The 15,682-nt window shown below is 45.4% G+C and overlaps 1 protein-coding gene and 3 pseudogenes across 3 annotated transcripts in view; 3 read left to right on the top strand and 1 right to left on the bottom strand.

Annotated features, from left to right (window-relative positions):
- Positions 1–15,682, bottom strand: part of Pde10a (phosphodiesterase 10A) — a 461,462-nt gene that overhangs the window by 409,279 nt on the left and 36,501 nt on the right. The window lies entirely within an intron of this gene.
- Positions 8,419–10,325, top strand: LOC108168312 (annotated as a pseudogene).
- Positions 10,344–11,713, top strand: Gm17087 (predicted gene 17087; annotated as a pseudogene).
- On the top strand, positions 12,215–13,226 carry Gm15425 (annotated as a pseudogene).

Raw genomic sequence — 15,682 nt, 5'->3', positions numbered from 1 at the left:
GGATAATTTTAATATAATACATGTTTTAGGTGTTTTTCTTTAGTAAATAGAATGGCTTCCATTCCATTCAGAATACCCCTCAAGCCATTTAATTTCTCCCAAGTCAAGATGTAATGTTACTGCTACTTAAACAGTTATTAAGTGGTAACAAAAATTCTTCTTCCCAAACAATAATTATTTGATAGCTATGAATTCAACTGATATTTACAACTGCTTTTTTTTTTCATAGAATTGTTTAAATGACAGGCTTTATGCTTGCATGACTTGCCTTTTGTAAAATAGATTTTGCTATTCCATTATGTGTATGAGTGGTGATATAAAAAGCATATTTGTTTAATACATTTGTATTTGTGTGATATGAGGTATTTATATGTTCATGGGAGGGTACATGAGTGCCACCACCTGTGTAGAGGTCAAAGGGCAGCCTCTACAGGTCAGGTTTCACCTTTCTGCCTCATTTGAGACAGAGTGTCTTTGATATATAATTTAGGCTACCTGGCCTTCAAGTGTCTGTCAGTTCTACTGTTCCTTGTAGGACACAATGGGAATACAGACATTTGAGCGACTATGTCCTGATTTGATGTGGGGTCTGGGGATCTGAGCTCAGGTCATCTGTCTTGAGTGGCAACACTGAGGCCATTTTCCCAGTTATGTGCATCCTTTTGTCGTACCCTGGCTCCACTCACACACATCAGAAATGCCTTTCCAAGCAACCTAGGCATACTGTCAGCCTCACCCCATGTGAGAAGCCCTCTCTTGGAGTATCAGTATGAACCCTAGGAAGATAATAATAATGTGAATGACACATGCTCATTCATTCCTGACATAGGTGTCTCTGGCCTGAAGACTAGTGGGGTAGAGCTGTGTGTGCAAGCAGGAATTGGATTCCGCCCAATGGCGAAGGTGTCACTGTGAATCTCACTGTCCCCAGAGGCCTGGCACAATAAACATCAGGAGGTCCAGGCACTCTTGGGCTACCCCTAAGTTGCTTATCTTGGTGATAACAGTTGCTGACTTCCTTGTGGCTTTGCAACACAGCTGAATAGTGTACTTACTGACTATGAGAGTGACAGACAGGCAGACAGAGATGGAGACACAGAGACAAAGATAGAGAGAGAACAGAGAACGACAGAGACACAGAAACAGAGAGAGAGAGAGAGAGAGAGAGAGATGGAGAGGAGAAGGAAAGAGAGCATTGTGTGCATGTGTGCACATGTGTGTGTGTGTGCCTGTGAGCACACATGGACGACAGAGTCTGGAGTCTGTCTGGAGTCATCTTTAATTGCTTTCCACTTATTTTATTTTTAAATAGTCTCTCACTGAACCCAAAGTTCACAGACTAGGCTAGACTGGCTAGCCAACAAGCCTGGGGATTCCCCTGTCTCCTGTGTTGGGATTCACAGGTCTAAATGGTTTCAGGGGGGGGGGGGGGTAGAACTCAGGGACTCGTAGTTGTACAGCAAACCTGTTCCTGACTGGACTCTCTTCCTGGTCCTCTCGTGATTTTTGAGATACAAACAGCCAGATTCCAGTCTTGCCTCCATCTCCCTTCCAAAAATGTTACCTGTCCACCCACGGCATGAAGACCCTCATGTCACACCCTCTCCTGGGGAAGTACAGCACATGTGGGCTCACCAAGTAGCCACTGGGAGATGGATGTACAGTCATCAAAGTCCCTGCGTGTACCACATTGCATTGCCTAGGCCCATGCCCTCTGGGCCAGCCTCAAAATCTAGCTGCTAAAAGCAAGACGACTACAGATTCCTACAGGGGGGCCTCTCCTTTATCAAAGCCTTCCTTCCACTGTCCAGCCAGGGGTCCCAAGCAGTTTCTATAAATGCCACATAGGAAAGCAGCCAGGCTTGGGGGTGGAATAGCCTGCCTCACCTCTGGCTCCCCAGCTCACCCCATTCTGCCCCTCACCCCTTTCTCTTTCCTCTTCTGCTCACTACCTGTTGGGAATGGAAGAGCCACCGTAGCTTGTGTGCTGCCCACCCGAATGGATGCTTTGGAGCAGCCATGTGCTGCGGAATCCAGGCAAACCACAGTGGGCTTTTCCAGCGTGGTTTTTAGAGCGGCCACACTTCATTCTTACCTTCTCACCTCTCCCTGGACCTCACTGGCCATATGAAAGCAGCAACTGTGGACCACACCCCAGGAAAAAGCCTGACTGAGGCTGAAGATGCCCTGATACGGCAGAAAGTATCATGCTAAGGGAGGCGTAGCATTGATCCTCTGTATTCTCCTCACCGCTTTTCTTAGAAATGTACAGTTACGTTGTCGTGTGACTTTAGAAAGTCTCTACCACCCTAAGGCTGACAGCTTCTGGTTTCTTTCTGCTTTGTAAATAAAATTTCCTGCCACATGCCACACACTGGTGACAAGGTAGAAAGGCTGGGTAGTTGTAGAAATGAACAGCAAGGCTCCTGGGACGAGAATGTCAGCTGGCCTGTGCGGGGAAGATTTGCTGACTCTCTGCCTAACTTCAAAGTGGCACAGAGGACACCGATTTGTGTGTCATCAACCGCGTGGCTTCACATGTGTTCTTCCATCCCTTCTTTCTTCAGAACACCCTTAATGCATTATCTATACATGTGGCACATGGTCATGTGCAGAAGGGAATGTGGCGTAGTGAAAGGACTCTTATTCGTCTTCTATCCTAGGGTACACACATTAGAAAATGAACCTTGTGCTTTGCGTACCTTTACACACACACATATGTGCACACACGCATGAAAGCCATCATACCACACATAGATACAAACACCACGTATACATACACACACATGTAAGCATCACGCCACATAAATACGCACATAACACATACCATATACCATATACCACAAATACATAAACCACACATACTACACATACCACACATATGCCATATACAGACAAACACATGACACATGACACACACAGGACACATGATACACACAACACATACCATATACCACAAATACATTTGCACACACATCATACACTTCACATACATATACCACATACAGACACACGCGTGTACACACATGACACACACACATGACACACAACACACACATACCCACCTTTTATAAAGTTCAAGATAAAAATCCCAGTGACCCCAATGGCCTGACCTGGACCCTTAGCTCTTGTACTTGTGCTTCTGTGAGTCTCCATTTACTTGTCTTGTTCTGCCCACGTAACTCATGGGCCCCACACTTACCTCAGGCACTCAATAAACAGGTTAATTTTGAAGCCATATGGTGCAATCTCTATGCGATAAAAATTTGCAGAGAGATAAGAACACTGCATGAGGATTGCCCTAGTGCACACTGTGAAACCGATGGGACACTGTGGGGTAGACAGCATAAGATCAGGGCAGTGACCTCAAAGTCTGAGGCACAAGGATCTCTTCCCAGGAAATCAGCTCAGGGTCATAGATCACCCCAGGTCTCACGCTGGGCCACATCCAGCAGTGAGGGTTAAAGACACAGTCACTGGACTATATCTGACACTAGGCTAAAAGTAAAGTGGACCTAAACGTGAAGGAAATGTCAACCCATTGGGTCAGGCTGGAGACAGCAGCAACAATAGTCTGGCATCTACAATAGACACTGCAACAGGCAGATAACCAACCACATTAGATATGCACATTGTCGAGCCATGCTCAGCAGTATACCAAGCCTACATGAGGCTGCAGAGTGACACTGAGGGAAGAAGCCATCTCTGGGGACTATACACTGAGGAAGTCATGGGAATGGACCTGAAGTGACAGAATGGGCGAGCTGGAGAGCTATGAAACCATACACATTGTCAGAGACAAAGGCCAGAAGGGTGTCAGCTACGGCTCTGTACAACTGACACTGTAGACCCTAGATTGGGGGCCAGGCTATTCACTGACTGTGTTGATGGTCAAGCAGTCCTATACATGTGAAGACATAGAACTGCATGCGTGTGTAATAATCACACAAATACACACGTAACTTGGAGACTCTGAATGAGGTGCATGGTTTACTACAGAGCCAATCTCCTGGTTGTGATTTTAAAGGCCAGAGCCATTGCAAGAGACCCCAGACGTTGCCTCTGGGGTAGGGATGAATAATGAGCGTGTGTAAAGAATTCTATAAATTTGTGTTTGCAGTTGCCTACCTACCATCTGCAAGTACCTCAGAATAAGTCGTCCTGAAGAGACAGTCACCAGTGTATCCTTCCCTCTGGGGAGGGACGATCCTGGAGCACTCGGGATAATCTCTTGTGCTCTGTGAATGAAGCATTACCTGCCTCAATGTCTTGTAAATATCTCCGGCAGGATGCTAGTTTCCCAAATGTTTCTGCTCTTGGCTCCTGCCTGGAACTCTCCAGCAAAGCAAGGTGAGTGAAGGATAGATAGCGCCACAAACTGCTGAGGGTGCTTGCTGCCTTTGATGATTTTTTTTCCTTGCAGGTTAGTCTCTCAACTAGTATAGGATCTGAGGCCCAACAGAGATAATATGATGGGAAGATAACCAGTTTGAGCTGAATGCTGCAGACTCTCCCCTGTCTAGCCAGAAACACTCCTGAGACACTAGAGCTGGAGACCATGTGTCACTTGTACTGAGAAAGCTCCTCTAATTTTGACTTCTTCCAGCAAAGAAGTTTGTATCAACTCCTCCGTTTTCAAAAGCAAAGGAGGTGTCTTAAGTTGGAACACCAAACAGAAAAAGGTTAGCCTTTAAACACTAGAGTCTGCATTTACGTTGGAAATCCTAGCTGTTAGATTGGCCGTGCCTCAAGTTCACACACTTGTCACATGGCCCCAAGTGGACAACAGGAAGAGAAAGAAAAGCCATATCATTGAGAAAATCAAACTGTGAATAGAGTCCTACTCAATGCCACGCACTTCAATGTGCTCCCTCATTCTCAAGCCACTTTCTAGGTCGCAGTGTGTAAGTTACAACTCTTCAGGAGAGAATTCCTATTTCTATGAGGAATTGTACCCAGCAGGAGACAAGATTTCACTCCTGTTAGATTGTTGCTTCTCGAGGAGGATGGAAAGGTTAGGACAGAAGCAAACATACTAAAAGTCTATTATAGCCCCTTAGGAAGCCCACCTGACCACCACAAGTCCACCCATAGATTACTGTGTAGGTACCAGCAAGTACAGTCATTACAGGACTGGGGGAAACAGCCCCAAAGCCAACTATGGTGGATAAAAGGGTTTACAACTATATTTTAAAACAACAACAACAGCACACACTATTCAAACTTCAGTAGATAGCCCTAAACCCATGGACATACTAGCACAATGCATCATATGCACGTATGAAATTCTCAAACAAACAAAACCCTATTCAGCTCACATGAAAAGCTAACTGCAATAGAGTAACATTTAAAAGGTAGCTTACAAATGATAGCCATGCTACAATATTACAGGTGGTAGCTACACTGAAATAATACAAACAATGACTATGCTGCAGTATCATAAATGGCTACCAGGCTACAATGCTACAGTATTACTCTCTCAAAACTGAACGTACAGATGGATGGGTGTGGCAGAAGGCGGCTTACAAGCTCACAGGGCTGTATGTGCTGGTCTGTGGGAGGACTCCATTTCGGTTGGCATTTTCTCACTTCCCCTTCTGCAAATACTAACTTTAAAAGGACAACATATTTTAAGTTATATTTTATTATTCATAATTGCAGGTAGTTATATATTTGTATATAATTATAGACTATGTGTTTATAGTATAATCTTCATAAACATATACCTACTATTCATGTGCTGTGCCTTTAGGTAATAGAAGGATATGTATGTCATATACATTTGTATTAGTCAGGGTTCTCTAGAGAAGAGCACCATTGTGTGTGTGTGTGTGTGTGTGTGAACATTTGGATTTACTGGACTGGTTTACACAATTGGAGGCTTAACACTTCCACAATAGCTGTCCACATGGTGGATCCAGAAAACCCAGTAGCTGTTCAGGCCAAGTGAGAAGCCTCAGAGTAAGCCAGTCTGATGGTACCATTCCAATCCAAGGCTACAGAGTAAGCCAGTCTGATGGTTCCATTCCAATCCAAGGCTACAGAGTAAGCCAGTCTGATGGTTCCAGTCCAATCCAAGGCTACAGAGTAAGCCAGTCTGATGGTACCATTCCAATCCAAGGCTACAGAGTAAGCCAGTCTGATGGTTCCATTACAATCCAAGGCTACAGAGTAAGCCAGTCTGATGGTTCCATTCCAATCCAAGGCTCCAGGCCTGGAAGCACTCTGGAGAAAGGCAAGTGTGGGTTTGCATCAAAAGCTAGAATCTGATGTCCCCAGATAAAACCAGCTGCAATGACCTACCAGCTAAGGAAACGTGGGGCACACATACACTGGTGACGTTTCTTCTCTCTCCCTTTATTTTATTCGGGCCAACGGCCTATCAGACAGTTTGCCCAAATTCAGGCTGGTCTCTGTCCCTCAGCTGCTGTCTTCTAACTGCCTCTGGAAAGTTCCTCACAGACACACCCTGAGGTATGCTCTCCCAGTCTCCTGTGCATCTGTCTCAGCCTGTCAGAAAAGCCGTCACAACCTCCAACACAAGTGTGATAAAGTCCGGGCTTCCCTGCACTCAGAGACAGACAGTGGGGAGGGGTCAGGTCACCCTTGCATGCGTTCACAGTTACCTACTCGGGCCTCTGGTCAATGAGCAGATCTCAGGGGTACTACTCATGAGAGTCAGCTTCAGAGGCACTGAGCAGATTCAATAGGAAATCAGATGAACGCAGGACTCAGTGACCCCCCAAGAAAGGCAAAGAAGAAAGCAGGCTCTGTGTCTGCCATAGACCCTGGTAGCAGCTAAGCTATAGAATCGGAATAACCCCTTAGCTAATAGTGGCACAGAAAACTGCCCAAGCTTTCAGCCTGCACATAGAGCTGGCTTGTTCTCCTTCTAGAATCAGAGAATGAGGGTGTCCTGAGAATGACAGGAACAGATGGCGGGAGACTCTTGACAAGAGTCTACTCTTCAGGGAAGTGGAACAATCCAGTCCTCAAATGTAAAATCCAAAGGACCCAAGATCCCAGGCAATGGTTGCTGAGGTCTGGGCCCTCTCTAACCCTCTCAAGTTCACTTCAAACTCAATGGACTCAGGACCTTATGATAAGTGTTGGGCACTCAAGAAGAAATGCAACGTTCCTAAGACAAACAGTTCTTTCAAGTGTCCAAAGTGAATCCAGGAAGAGAGATGAGACTAAGCTACAGTCTTGCCGTGAGTCTTGCTGGGAAGGGGATGCAGAACAAAGTAGCCGAGCAGGATGCTTCCCATCCGAGCCATCTGGTCCTGCTCCCATCTGAGCTCTCCCCTTGATAAACAGCATCCTCAAGCAAGGGAATTAGCTTCCCTGGCCTCTGGTTTCTCATCTATGAGGGATACAATCCTTTGCTCACATGGGCTCCTGTCTCCATGACATTCCAGCCTGGATGGGCATCTCCCTCAAAGCACAGGTCAAAAGCAAGCCTTCTGTCAGGAGGAGAAGGAAAGTGACAGACACTCAGGAGATAAGGGACCCATTCACTGACTCTTAGTAACAACCACTTGGACTTGCTGACCACAGGCAAGGACCCCTCAGGACAGGGAAGACAAAAGCAAACTGAGGGATGAGGCTGAGGCACTCAGCAGCCACTCAGGAGAACTCAAGTTCAGTCTACAGGTTAACTGGTCACAGCCCTTCAATAAGCCTGTTAGACTAAGAGCAGTTCTAACAATCATTCCTGTTAGAACAGTGACTGGCACAGAAACAAACACCGTTGCAGCTGATGCAGATGCTGGGAATCCCCACACATCATCCTTGTCTGTGGATTAATGTGAATAATGGGAAGTGCTAGGTATTGAGTCCAAGTAAGAGGGGCAAATAGTTGGGGTGGGGGTGACACACAACTTTAATGCCAGCACTCAGGAGGCAGAAACAGGCAGATCTCTGAGTTCAGAGCCAGTCTGTTCTACAGAGCAAGTTCTAGGACAGAAAAGGGGGAGGGGCGAATGGTTTCTTCCTCTGGAATCCAGTATTTCTCAAGGGAGCAGAGTTCTCAGAGACGTGAAGACGGTCGACTCTCTTGCCTGGTTGTTCTCAATGAGCCCCACGCTTTTTCATGGAATCCAACATTCCTATGAAGGCTCATTAGAACCGGTCGAGGGATGTAAGCTCAGCCAGTCTTTTTTGTTGACAGAGCAGTTGCCTCATTCCACAGCCTTCCAATGAACATGGGCATGTGCCTTGAATTTGGCAGGGGAAAGAAATCATAAATTTAAATACCTCATCTTAGCAGGATCCAGTCCTACCAGATGTGGGTACACATGTACACTTTGCAACTTGGCAGCCACCCTGGACCACACTCCTCCAAGAAGCTGATCTAGCATGGCAGCAGGAGAATGCCACCAAGCATGAGGCCAACGGGGTACTGCTGCATGCAGGGGCAGAAGACCTGGGCTACAGAATCAGCCAAGGGGTCCACAGATCCATGAATAATAAATATATGGGCTATACTCCCAATGGGGTATTATTTGGCCATTAAGAATTACATTAAGGGGCAGGCACATAAGTTTGTTGAGCATTATTTTAGCTCTGAGAATATGGATGGAAGCAACCCTGCCTTGAATGTCCTTCAGAGACTTTGTGCAGCAACTGAACAACTCAGCCTCCAGGTGGATGGTGGAGCAGAGTGCCTTGTAGAAATCCATAGCATAGTCTCAGAGACAGATGTTTCTTCATTTGAAATCCAACATGGCGGGTTTGTGAAACAACTGTTGCTGTATTTGACATCTAAGAGTGAAAAGGACGCTGTCAGCAGAGAGATCTTATTAAAGCCTTTCCTTCACGTATTTTTTTTCTTGTCCACTTCCTGGAGAAGAGTCTGTTGGAAGAGTAGAGCCAGTCAGTAAGCCACGCGCCTTGGTTGGCTCTGGTTCACAAGATGAACAACCGTCTCAGTTACATGGAGCAATTTCCAGTCAGAGTGCATGATTTCCCTCGTGGAAATGGAGCTGGAGGCGGAGGATCACAAGCCTTAAAATTTTTCAACACACATCAGTTAAAATGTCAGTGACAAAGACACCCAGACTGTGCAAATGGGAAGCCGTAGAAAGGCAGGCCTGTCAAGACTGATCCCCCAGCTCTGGTGCAAGCTATCGAGAGATACCTTGAGGTTAGAAGATACGGAAGAATAAGAGAAGATGATGAAGACGGTGATGATGATGGGTCAGATGAAGAAACAGGGGAGTCTCTGGCTGCTCAATTCTTAAATTAAGAAAATATAAGGTACAGGCTGCAGTTTTATTTTGGAGAACATTTACTATCACGTAACATGAGCGTGTATCAGGCAGTGGGGCAGTTCACAATCAGGCTGCAAATGAAAGAGAACCTGCTGCTGAGAAGAGCAATCCTCTGGGAAGAGCTGGAATTTTGACAAAGACTCATACAATATGCTACAAACCTATGAGGGAGGAGGAAGAAAGGAGTAAAGATTGTGTTGGTGACAAAAAGGGGAGAGCCCAAACAGCTCCAACAGAAACTTCCCCCAGAAATGCAAAGATGCATTTTGAGTTACGGCATAGTAGAATGTGCCCGTCAGTAGCAAATCCTCTAGAAGTTTACCTCATTCCCACACCACCTGAAAGTATCACCTTTGAAGACCCATCCTGAGATGTAACACTTCTCTTAAGAGTTTTACATGCCATCAGTCAATATTGGTATCACTTGTATGTGAATGCAATGTGCAAGGAGGTTATCCCAGCTAGTGGATTGACTAATGATACATTAACAGCAAAAGCAAATAGGCAGTTTCAAGATCCTCTAGTAATCACAACAGGAAACATCCCAACATGGCTCGCTGAGCTAGGGAAAACCTGCCTGTTTTTCTTTCCTTTCGATACCCGAACAAATGCTTTTTTATGTAACTGCCTTTGATCAGGACCGGGCAATGCAAAGATTACTTGATACCAACCCAGAAATCAACCAGTCTGATTTGCAAGACGGCAGAGTTCTACCTAGATTAGATAGGGGAATAAAGAAACCCATACTGTGAAGAGTCGCTACTGAAACAAGCCGAGTCTGTGACGCAGGACCTTGGTAGCTCTTGGGCCATGTTAGAAATCCAATCTGAAAGTGAGGTTGGTACAGGTCTGGGGCCAACACTGAAGTTTTATACACTTGTTTCTCAGGAACTAGAGAGAGCTGACTTGGGTCTCTGGAGAGATGAAGAAGTAACTCTTAGCAATCCAAAAGGAAGCCAAGAAGGGACCAAGTATATTCAAAACCTCCAGGGCTGTTTGTGCAAAGGGAACTTTGGTAGGACAGCTAAGCCAGTTCACATCCCAAAGGTTTAGATGAAGTTTCTCTGGTTGAGCCCATGTCCACCTGTGACCCGTGAGCACAGTGTTCTCACAGCTCCTCCGACACCAGTCCACACCTGCCACCAGTTTGCCATAAATGATGATATCACTGTGCTAGTCAACGTTGACAATGGCTCTGGCTTGTGCAAAGCTGCCTTTGCGAGCGACGATGCTTCCCCAGGCCATCTTCCCCTCCATCGTGGGCCTCCCTAGGCACCAGGGTATGATGGTGGGTATGGGTCAGAGGGACTCTTATGTGGGCGACGAGGCCCAAAGCAAGAGAGGCTTCCTGACCCTGAAGTACCCCATTGAACATGGCATTGTCACCAACTGGGACAATATAAAGAAGGTCTGGCACCATACCTTTTACAATGAGCTGCGTGTGGCCCCTGAGGAGTACCCTGTACTGCTCACTGAAGGCCCCCTGAACCCTAAGGCCAACCGTGAAAAGATGACCCAGATCATGTTTGAGACCTTCAACATCCCAGCCATGTACAACGCCATCCAGGCTGTGTTGTCCCTATATGCATCTGGTTGTACCACTGGTATTTTGATGGACTTCAGAGATGGGTTACCCACATTATGCCCATCTACGAGGGCTATGCCATGCTGTGTCTGGACCTGGCTGGCCGGGACCTGACAGTGTACCTCATGAAGATCCTGACCCAGCGTGGCTACAGCTTCACCAACATGGCTGAGAGGGAAATCATGCGTGACAAAGAGAAGCTGTGCTATGTTGCCCTAGACTTTGAGCAGGAGATGGCCACTGCCGCATTCTCTTCTTCCCTGGAGAAGAGCTATAAGCTGCCTGACAGACAGGTCATCACTATTGGCAATAAGCGGTTCCAATGCCCTGGGGCTCTTTTCCAGCCTTCCTTCTTGAGTATGGAATCCTGTGGCATCCATGAAACTACATTCAATTCCATCATGAAGTATGACATTGACATTTGTAAAGACTTCTATGCCAACACAGTGCTATCTGGTAGCACCACTATGCACCCAAACATTGCTGACAGGATGCAGAAGGAGATCACTGCTCTAGATCCTAGCACCAAGAAGACCAAGATCATTGCTCCTCCTAAGCTCAGGTACTCTGTGTAGATCAGTGGCTCCATCCTGGCCTCCACCTTCCAGCAGACGTGGATCAGGAGTCTGGCCTCTCCATCATGCACCACAAATGTTTCTAGGCAGACTGTTACTGAGCTGTGTTTTATGCCCTTTCTTTGACATAACCTAACTTGGGCAGAAAAAAATATGAGACAACATTGGCATGGCTTTGTTTGTTTGTTTGTTGTTGCTCTTTTTAAATTTTTTAAAGTTTTTTGTTTTGTTTTGTTTTGTTTTGGCGCTTTAGACTCAGGATTTTAAAACTGGCATGGTGAAGCGGTCGGTTGGAGCAAACATCCCCCAAAGTCCTACAGTGTGGTTGAGCAGTTTGATTGTGCATTGGTTTTTTGGTTTTGTTTTGTTTTGTTTTGTTTTGTTTTGTTTTGTTTTGTTTTAATAGTCATTCCAAGTACTCATGAAATACATGGTTAAAGGAATTCCCTCACCCTCCCAAAAGGCACACCCACTCCTAAGAGGAGGATGGCCAAGTCCACGCCCTGAGTCCACACTGGGCAAGGTGACAGCATTGCTTCTGTGTAAATTATGTACTGCAAAAGTTTTTTTAAATCTTCCACAGTAATACTTCCTCATTTTTGTTTTTAATTTCTGAATGGTCAGCCATCATGGCCCCCCTTTTTTGTCCCCCAGCTTGATGTATAAAGGCTTTGGTTTCTCCAGAAGCAGGTTGAGGTGTTGAGGCAGCCAGGGCTGGCCTGGACACTGACTTAAGACCATTTTAATAAATGCACACACCTTACAAACAAACAAACAAAAAGATGAAGTTTCACTTCTTAGGAAAATCAATGGCTAAGGCTATCATGGATTTTAGATTGGTGGACCTTCCACGAGGCCTGCCCTTTTATAAGTGGATGCTACAGCAGGGAGCTTCATTGACATCTCATGATTTATTTGACATTGATCCTGGTGTAGCCATATCAGTATATCACCTATAAGACATTGTCAGACAGAAGAAAAGACTGGAGCAGGATAAATCCCAAACCAGAGAGAGTCTACAGTATGCATGAGAAACTCTCACGGTGAATGGTTGCTCAGTGGAACATCTGGGATTGGATTTTATGCTGCCTGGGTTTCCCAACATTGAATTAAAGGAAGGAGGGAAGGATATTCCTGTTACTATCCACAATTTGGAAGAACACCTGAGATTGGTGATATTCTGGGCACTAAATGAAGGTGTTTGTCGGCAGTTTGACTCATTCAGAGATGGATTTGAATCAGTCTTCCCGTTCAGCCACCTTCAGAACTTCTACCCAGAAGAGCTAGACCAGTCCCCGTGTGGCAATAATGCATTTTTTTCTCTTTGGGATGCAAAGACATTGATGGGATGCTGCAGGCCTGATTATGGCTGTACTCATGATAGTCGGGCTGTGAAGTTCTTGTTTGAGATTCTCAGTAGCTTTGATCATGAGCAGCAAAGGTTGCTTTTCCAGTTTGTGACTGGTAGCCCACAATTGCTGGTTGGAGAATTTCGGAGTTTCAATCCACCTCTGACGATTGTGCAGAAGACATTTGAATCAACAGAAAACCCAGGTGACTTCTTACTGTCTGTAATGACTTATGCTGGACTATCTTAAGTTGCTGGACTACTTGAGCACTGAGATAATGCGTGACAAACTGTCGATGGCAGCAAGAGAAGGCCAACAGTCGTTCCATCTTTCCTGATCACAACAAGAAATCAGTGTCTGTCTGTTACAGCAAAAGAGAAAAAATCATGCTTGCTTTTCTGTGTCACCTGAGTCAAGGAAACATCTTCCCTCTTGTAGGAAAACGGCTTGCAGATTTCAATTCATAACAGCCCTGAGAACTTAAGTGACCAGGCCCTAAAGTATTGTGGTGATGAGGTTTCTTTAGCAAGTTCTTGTTTAAATTGTCATTTATTTGATGAGTGAAGTTTTTAACTTGCTTTGCTGTATGAAATTTCAAAGGGATGGTTTTTGTTCAGGCTGGAACAATAAATGTCACCATGAATTAAAAAAAAAAAGACAAAATTATATTCTTTATAGGAAAATATATGGAGCTGAAATAAAATAAGGCAGACTCAACAAGATGGAGAGTATGTGCTGTCTCTTGTGGGCAGAATATACATTTTTCTAAAAAGACATGAAAGGAGAACGGATACTATTTAAGAAGGAGGAGGGAACCAGAGGATGCAAGAGAGAGACAAGAGGAGGTAATCAGGGAAGTGAATGTGTTCAAAATTCACTGTATATGCATATGATGCTCCTTGCCATGACACCCACTCATCTGTACAATTAATGCACACTAATAAAACTAGTTAAGAAATAAAAACTAGAGCTGGGCAGTGGTGGCGAACGCCTTTAATCCCAGCCCTTGGGAGGCAGAGGCAGGTGGATTTCTGAGTTTGAGGCCAGCCTGGTCTACAGAGTGAGTTCCAGGACAGCCAGGGCTACACAGAGAAACCCTGCCTTGAAAAACCAAAAAGGAGAAAGAAAGAAAGAAAGAAAGAAAGAAAGAAAGAAAGAAAGAAAGAAAGAGAGAGAGAGAGAGAGAGAGAGAGAGAGAGAGAGAGAGAGAAAGAGAGAAAGAGAGAGGAAGAAAGACTAAAACAAGTAGTATACAGTTTTTGTAGTTGTTGTAGTTGTTGTTGTTGTTTTAAGTAATGACAATGTCCTCAGCATAGGAGGAGGGAATTCTGTCTGCATCCTAGACAGCCACCCTGAGATCTCAGAAAGGCTCTGCTATATTTTAAGCATAGGTAGGGCCCCCTGCAGATCTATACCTAAAAAGCTTGGTCCCCAGATTAAGGAAGCATTGCTGACTAGCATGTCCCCCTAAAGGGTAGGAGGGAAGCTCAGCTCAGGCCCTTGAGTACATCTTTGAGACCAGGTGTTATCTGAATGAGGGGGTACAAGGAGGTATCTTCCCGAGACTTCAGAGCACAAGATCAGGAAGTGGTGGCTAAGCTGCCACAGCCCACAGTAGCTTTTGCTCCTGAGTCTTCAAATGGTTCAGTTTTTCTCAGCCTCTTAAAAAGATTTCTCATCAGAATTCAGTCTTACACCACACACAAAATAAACTTACATATTCTAAACAATGTGTCCTTAATATGATTATGTAACTTTTTATAACTCACAGAGGAAATATTTCATCAGAAACATGGAGACAGGACATGGCCCAATCCAGTAGGACTCGATTAACATTTGTTGAGCAAATGAAGTCAACCAGAGTATTTGGTGACTCAGCAGTGAGCAGTTGCGTTGATTAACAGACACAGATGGAGGAAGAGCTGTCACTCACCAAGAACAGATACTCAGGGTTTAAGAAAAAAAAAAGTTCTAGAAGCAGGATATGGTTGTTGGTTGGTATCGATTATCAGCTGCACAGGGTCTAGAATCGCACTACAGGACAAACCCTAAGCATGTGTACGAAGAATTTTCTAGATTGGGTTAACTGAGGTGGGAAGGCTCTCTCTAAATGTGGTTGATGCTATTCCAGGAGCTTGGGTCCTGGGCTGAATGAAAAAAAGAAAGCGAGTGGGGGAGCATCAGTGCTCTCTTCTCTCTGCCCCACTCCTCCCACTCCTCCCCCCACACACACACACACTCACACAGAGCCGTGGGTGTCACGTGACCCATCTACTTTCTGTTCTTATCACTGTGAAGGGCTGCGGCCTTGAACCTATGAGTCAAAACCAAACCTTCCTGGCGTACTTTGCTTTTGCCACACATTTTTTGCCAAGCATTTTTGCCGGGCGTTTTGTTGCAGCCGTTTGAAAATTGACCAACACAGGGGCCAACCGTAAAGAGCCTGGACAACTCTAACAATTGCTGGCCATCCTGTCCTTGCTGGTTGCTGAAATTCTCGCTGGCAGAGTGGACTCGGGACTCTGAATGGGGCTGCAGGAAGCCTAATACCAGAGATCTGAAACAATGTCCCTTAACAAAGACCCCGAGGCACAGAAAAGCCTCTAGGAGTCTCTCTGTAGAGATTTCAGAAGTCAAAGGCCACAGGCAACCTAAATGTGTCCCACGGTGCCTCCTCATACAATGGAGGGACCTTTGAGAGCCGAGCCTTTTCATCCTGGAGCAGAATGTGAGGGTGCTGTGCCTGAGGCAAAGCTAGAATAAACGGGCAGAGTCCAGCCATACCCACCACCGTGGTTTCCTATTGACAGCAAGAAGTCCATTGGTAATTATGGCACCTCTAAGTAAACATGGAAATATAGTCAGATCTCTGATCCATTTGTTAAAATGGTTATTCTTCTT

This window comes from Mus musculus, chromosome 17, assembly GCF_000001635.26.
Source record: "Mus musculus strain C57BL/6J chromosome 17, GRCm38.p6 C57BL/6J".
NCBI classification, from domain to species: domain Eukaryota; kingdom Metazoa; phylum Chordata; class Mammalia; order Rodentia; family Muridae; genus Mus; species Mus musculus.
This window is presented reverse-complemented; position numbering and strand designations above follow the sequence as displayed.